The following is a 7128-nucleotide window of genomic DNA, read 5'->3' as shown; positions in this document are numbered from 1 at the left end:
ACCACTCACGGCCCTGTGTAAGACCACTCACAGACCTGTGTACAACCACTCACGGCCCTGTGTAAGACCACTCACAGACCTGTGTAAGACCACTCACAGACCAGTGTAAGATCACTCACAGCCCTATGTAAGTCCACTCACAGCCCTGTGTAAGACCACTGCTTACTCTCTGACTTCACTCTCTGGGGGCTTTGTTAACTCTTGGGGCAGGCCCGTTTCCTTCTCCCTGTAGACCCTTCCAGACCCTTACTTTTCTAGTCTAAGCCCATTCCTTTCCGCCAGCCCCCAACATCTAGAAACACATTCTACCTAGAAGCCCCAGGAACCCCAGTGGCAGGGACTCAGAAGTACTCCCTATGAGACAACCCATAGTCACCACAGTTTCCTCAGATCCAGAGCGGGTGACAGAACCAAGTAACAGAGCCCTTGACCCTACAAAGACTAGGTATCAACACCTACAATCATGGATATCCGCAAATCTAGAAACCTAGATGCCACTGAGAAACCTAAACTATAAGTCTCCACCAGAGCCCAGCAACTCTCCTACAGAAAAGTCCCTGAAAATCAAAACAGCTGAAGCACAAGCCAAGCCTTCAAATAGCTATCATGAATATGCTTAAGAACCTCAAAGAGATCAATCAACCCCTTAATAAAGTCTGTGAAAGCATAAACAGTGGAAGGAAGGGAATGGAACAGTTCAGTGTCTGAAATTAAAACTAAAGAAAACCCATATTGAGATAAAACTGGAGATTAAAGTTTTAGGAGGTGAAACAAAATCTGTCTCCTCAACAGAGTATGAGACTTATGTCTTAGTGTTTCTGTTGCTGTGAAGAGACATCGTGACCATGGCAACTCTTATAAAGAAAAAATTATTAGAGTGTCTTCATCACGATGGGACATGGCAGCATGCAGGCAGTCGTGGTGCTGGAGGAGCTGAGAGTCTTTCGTCTTGATAATGTGGGTAACAGGAAGTGGTCTGAGATATTGGGCATGACTTGACCATATATGAGACTTCAAAGCCCACCCCCACAGTGACACATTTCCTCCAACAAGGCCACATCTACTTCAACAAAGCCACACCTCCTGTTAGTTCTACTTCCTATGAGCTTATGGGGGCAATGCATTCAAATGTCAAATCAAAAAAAAAAAAAACAAGCACAAAGCATTCAGGAAATCTGAGACACTATGAAAAGATACAAGAATAACAGGAATTGAGGTCAAAGGCACAGAAAATATGTTCAATGAAATCAATGAAGAAAATTTCCCTAACCTAAAGGAGAAAACCCCTACCAAGGTATAAGAAGCATAATTAGTACCAAATAGACCAAATCAGAAAAGAAATTCCCACAACATAATCAGAATACTAACCATATAGGAGAAAGATAAAAGCTGCAAGAGAAACACCCAAGAAAACACAGGAATAAATAATCCCATGACAGCAAATCAAAAGACATGGGGAGGGAACCCTACACCATAACAAAAAAGTAACAGGTATCAGCAAACACTGCTCCTTGAGGACTCTCAGTGCAGATGGTCTCAATTCCTCAATAGGAAAGGCACAAACTCACAGGCTGGGCTATGTAAAGCTATAATTGAGAACGGTGTGTATCGTTCTTTTTCCTGTTTGTGTTCATAGTCTGTTTTTGTGTTTCAGTAAATATAGCTTCATTTTTTTATTTGACCTCTTTGCTGTGTTTATTCCTCTCTTCTGTCTGCAGTAATCTGGTATTCTCTGTAAGTCAGAAAGAACGTGTGTGTGTGCATGTGTATGTTGTGTGTGTTCTCATAAAATGTTTTTCTTTATGCTTCAACCAAGGCAGGTAGCTTTGCTAAGTAAAGTGGTCTGGGTTGGCATTTGTGGCTTGATTTTAGATCTTGGAGTACATTGCCTCAATCTCTTCTGGCTTTTAATTACAAAAGTTCCTATTGGGACTAGGCTGCCATCAGAAGGTGCTGCCCAGATTAAAGGGGGGATCTTCCTACTCAAAAGATCTGAATTAAAAGTAGATGTTTGTCTTACTTCAGATGATTTACTTAAGAACAAAAATGTTAGCAATGTACCCGGCCACTTGGGCTTTAGAGTTGATTCCAGATGTAGTCATGATGACAACTAAGAAGAGCCATCGCAGCGTGGCTTGTGTCTTCACAGCGTGGCTCGTGTCTTCACAGTGTGGCTTGTGTCTTCACAGCGTGGCTCGTGTCTTCACAGCGTGGCTCGTGTCTTCACAGCGTGGCTCGTGTCTTTTCTCTTGAAGCTGTCAACATCCCCTCACTGCTGTGTGTATTTAGTGTTTTCACTAAGCTTTCTTCTCTGGTCTGGTCTATTAGGTGTTCTGCATACTTTTTACATCTACACCACTTTGTCTTTCTATAATCTATGTCCTTATATTGTTTCTGTGTTGGTGAAGGTTACATGTCCAGAACCCACTTCCACAATATTTGAATGTCAAGGGTCTCAAATTAGCAAATTTCTCCTCCTCTCACCTCTGGGGAACTCCAACATGGCAAGCTACCTACCTGGTTGAGCTGACTCTCATTAAAGCCAAAAGGCAAGCACCCAGAAACATGAAAACTGGCAGTCTGAGGATTTAATATAGGGCAACATAACAAGATCCAAAGCAGAGAATTTAAAACCTGAGGTGGTGTGAGCATGAAAGCTTGGACGGAGTAGACAGCATGTCAGAATTTCAAGTATTTGTTGAAGCTAGTTGCATACAGGGGCATGCCTTAATGAATTCAGAATCAAAATGGCTGTCCTTTCTTTTTTTCTCAATTCCCTAATTTCTATCTGTGTTCTTTTTTTCCCCGTGTGGTGGAAAAGACCAGATTTGTTGAAAAGTTTTTCTCAAGTGGTTGAGGGGAAGTGAGAGCAAACACAAGGAGACAATCAGCCTGAGAAACCCTCAGAGACATCTGAAGCACTATGCTTAAGCAGGGGTCCCCTAGGCTTCTTTCTATTGCATGGAGTCCCTACAGCCCTGTGCTACACTCATGAGGTAAAGAGGTTCTGCCTGCAGGCCCACGGGCTTGTTCTCAACAGATCAGCGGGTCAGTCGTCAGCCTCTATGGCCCTTGTCCCATCCCTTTCAAAGCAACCCCAGAGCCAGCTTTCTCTGTGTCTTAACTCCACCTGAGCCAGCTTCAAGCTTCTTTTTAGCTTCCCCTAAATACCTAGCTTCTGTGGACTTGCCTTGAGGTCAGTTGGAGGAGGTCACCACCACCTGGGCCTCCATACTCCAGGCCCTTGCAGAGTGGCCCTAAGACTGGTGGAGAATTGGGGAGGGGAGTGTCCAAGGTCTGTCCTCAGTCAAGGGCCCCACCCTCTGCATGCAGCACTGCAGCTCTCTCTAGAGTTGGTCACTGACCCAGCAAAACTGGGAGGTGGGTAATCTGAGGGGACTTGTTACTGAGACAGGATTTGGAGGGGCGACGGGGGGCTGGTCGAGATTGAGGCACAACCTGCCTTTCACCCCACCAACTCACCCATTAGCAATACTCTGTCATGGCCTTAAAAAAATCTGGAGAGATGAACAGGGAATAGAAATTTAGAATATGGCAATTTAGGTCATCCTTGTAAAGCTTCCTGCCTACCCCAGTTGAGCCAAGAATTTAAGGGAAGGAATGGAAAGAACGGGTTGACCTCTGCGTGGTAGAGTTAAAGATGAAACTCGGCACTGGGCAGAGGAACAGATGGGATCACAATGGAGTGGAATTAGTCAGAAACTTGAGAGAGAAACTAAGTTCTCAGAGACAGAAATAGGGCAGAATAGACATCTTTGGAGAGGGGTGAGATTGCTCAGGCCAAATAAAACCCAGATAGAAATAGGAAGGAAAGGAAGTGTGTCACTTGTGGGAAGCAGAAGTGGTGGCAGCACCTGAGGTGTGCACTCAGCGGTTGTTTTGTTTGGAGTGTAAAATAATGAGATATTGAAACCTCCAGTCCCCGTCGGTTACGGGAACTTGACGTTACAGATATCGGTGGCCAACTCTAGTCCTTTGGGGACAAGGAAAGAAAGTAGGGGACAGGACCCAGGATGGGCCTCCTGAGTGTGATGTTCCACTTAGAGGGTGAAGCAGCATCTCTGCTTGGATGAAATCGGAGTCTCCAGCCAGTGGTTCTCAATTCTGGAGGGCATGCTTTAAAAAACATCATTGGGGTCAAAGACCACACTTTTAGAAGCGCAGTGTGGTAGAGCACACAAGGAAAGATGGGATTTTTTTCAGCTCAGTTTCACCCACCCCTGTTCAGTGTGATTGGCTGAAGAGGGACAGAAGGAAACTCTAGGTCTGGGGCAGGGCTCACAATGCCCTTGGTGGAGACAGGAAACAGTGGTTTCCTTGTAGGAGTGTTGGGACAGGAGAAGCTTTGTCCCAAACCATGGCCCCAATACCTCCCCTGAAAGCATAAGCATCTCTCTAAAATACAAAGCGCCTTGAGAAAGCAATACCCTCTGGGCTACCATGTTCTGTGTAAGGCTTCTCTAGGAGAATGAAAGGGGCGGATAACCAGAATAGTGAAGACATACCATAAACAGGGATGCACAATGGGCTCCTCCCGACAGACCACCCTACTTACAATTTTCTAGAGAGAACACCGGTACATTTTATTTAAAGGGGCCAGTGCAGGGCTCCGGAAAGGTGACTTGACATTTAAGAGCACCTGTTGCTCTTGCAGAGCACAGGGATTCCATTCCCAGTACCCACATGGTGGATCACAATCGTTCCATAATGAGAGTTCTGGGAGATCCATTGCCCGTGTCTGACCTCCGAGGGCATCAGACACACGTAGTGCATATACATCCATTCAGGCAAAACACTCATACACACAAAACTTTAAAAAGTTAAAGGGATAGTGTGGTCATGAGGTACAGAGTTGAGAAGGTGAAAGCTTGATGCTGTGGAAAGTTTCCTGTGGGGGGGGGAAACAGACCTATTCATTCATTTAATGGCTGTTGCTTGTTTTATTATTTGTCCACAGGCGGTAGTATTGGACCGAGGTAGACCAGATGAGGAAATGAACCAAAGGGCTGTTCCTTTTGCACAAAGCCCTTGGACTCCACCTGCCTGACAGCGGGATGCTCTATGTGCACCTGCACTTTGGGGGCTCCACTTCCTATCCCTGCAATGACTAGGAGAGAGAAAAGGCTGGAGGTTAAGTGTGGCTATCACCAGGCATAATTTGATAAGATGGAAGGTAACTTCCGCATGCCCTTAAAGCCAGTTGTGCAAGCTGAGCTGTGAGTGCGCCCGTGTCCCTAAGGACAGAGGATGGTGTAAGCAGATTCCAGTATTGTGATCCAGCCCTGTCCTCATCTCTGGACACCTTTAGGATTTTAATCCTTAAAATATGTCCTGAATCTTGCCTTGTACTTCTTGACGTGGGGATCTATACAACAACCATGAGTCAGGCAGGAATAAATTCCTTCTGGTTTTTAGACAGAATCTCATTACATAGCTGTTGCTAACTCAGAAGTTAGGGATCCATCCTCCTGCCTCCCAAGCGCTGGGATTACAGGTGTGAGACACCACAATGAGCCTTTGAAACATGTTCTCCTGCCAGGCGGTGGTGGCGCACGCCTTTAATCCCAGCACTCGGGAGGCAGAGGCAGGCGGATCTCTGTGAGTTCGAGACCAGCCTGGTCTACAAGAGCTAGTTCCAGGACAGGCTCCAAAACCACAGAGAAACCCTGTCTCGAAAAACCAAAAAAAAAAAAAAAGAAGAAGAAACATGTTCTCCTACAGAGGGCGCTGCCCAGAACTGACTTAAAGTGGGAGATTTTTCGGTTTCTCAACACTGACTCCAGACTGACCTTGTTCCTGAGGCCTAGGGTAAGGTCTTCTCGCAAAAGGCTGTCTGCTTTTGCTGAATTCATCAGAACACAAGACAAATGCATTCGGGCTCCAGAAAGAAGGCTAGTCTCAGCAGCAGGAGGGAGTTGGTGTGAGGATGCTTAAGTAACCAGGATGCCCTGTCAGCAACATGACTCTATTTCAATTCCTCTTGAGCCCAGGGCCCAAGAGCTCTGTCTGATTCACCCAGATCTTTCTGAGCAGAACCCCCATCAACTAGATTGCTGCAAACCACTTCCTCCTGCTTCTCTGGCTAATTCCAACTGTGTTTGAGAAATGAATATCTTAGGGGAATCAAAAACAGCATGAAAACCTTGAAGAGAAAAATACCCACTTTTACATACTTTGCTCTTTTCCTCCCCAACTCCAAACTTCTCTTATATAAAAGATAAATTGTACGTTATAAAACTGGTTGGATTGTAAGATTAGTACAACCACAAAATGAAAAACAGTGGCCAGCTCATGAGCCAACAGACGAGAGAACATTGGTAGGAGCTGTTGTGCAGGCGGCTAACCTTAGAGTCAAGAGTCTCGGTGTAAAGTCATTCCCAGAACCCAGAGGAACCCTCTCAGAGAGCTCTTTACCCTCACCAGTGCCAGACCTAGCTACAGCCTTTTCCCCAAAAGTCCCTTTTGCTGGGAGAATGAGATGCTCGACAACAGTTCTTCCAACAAGAACGATGGGAGTGACTTCCGGGGCTGCTATTCCTCTCCTAATCTTGTAGCACTTAAAACAAGACAAAACTGCACTGAGCACGACCCGCTGGCACCTTGCTTGAAGTCAACAAAAAATAGTCTCTTTCCATCTATGTGGGAAAAGATAATTTTCATCACAGAGATTCTGACTTAGATATACAAATCCACAAACGACTACATCCCAAGAATTCCGGGGGAAACTTTGTACACAACTTAAGCCACCATTGCACCGTTCTACTGAGAATCCCTTTACCAAAAACAAAACAAAACAAAACACAGAAACGCATACTGTCCCCACTAGTCTTACCTTAGAACACAATCCTAGAAAACCTCGTGAGTCCAGTCTGCCCTGAGCATGCTTTCCACAAAGATTCTTCACACGTACACAGACACGAAATACAAAGGGAAGGCTCTTGAGGGAAATAGTGTTTTCTTCGGCGTGGGCCTGGACTACTTGGGGTGTAAAGTCCACCTTTTAGCTTTGTAACCTGATCCTCAGCCATGTGTGTGTGTGTGTGTGTGTGTGTGTGTGTGTGTGTGTGTGTGTGTGTGTGTGTGAGAGAGAGAGAGAGAGAGAGAGAG

The sequence above is a fragment of the Microtus ochrogaster genome, chromosome 15, assembly GCF_000317375.1.
Source record: "Microtus ochrogaster isolate Prairie Vole_2 chromosome 15, MicOch1.0, whole genome shotgun sequence".
In the NCBI taxonomy this organism is placed as follows: Eukaryota; Metazoa; Chordata; class Mammalia; order Rodentia; family Cricetidae; genus Microtus; species Microtus ochrogaster.
This window is presented reverse-complemented; position numbering follows the sequence as displayed.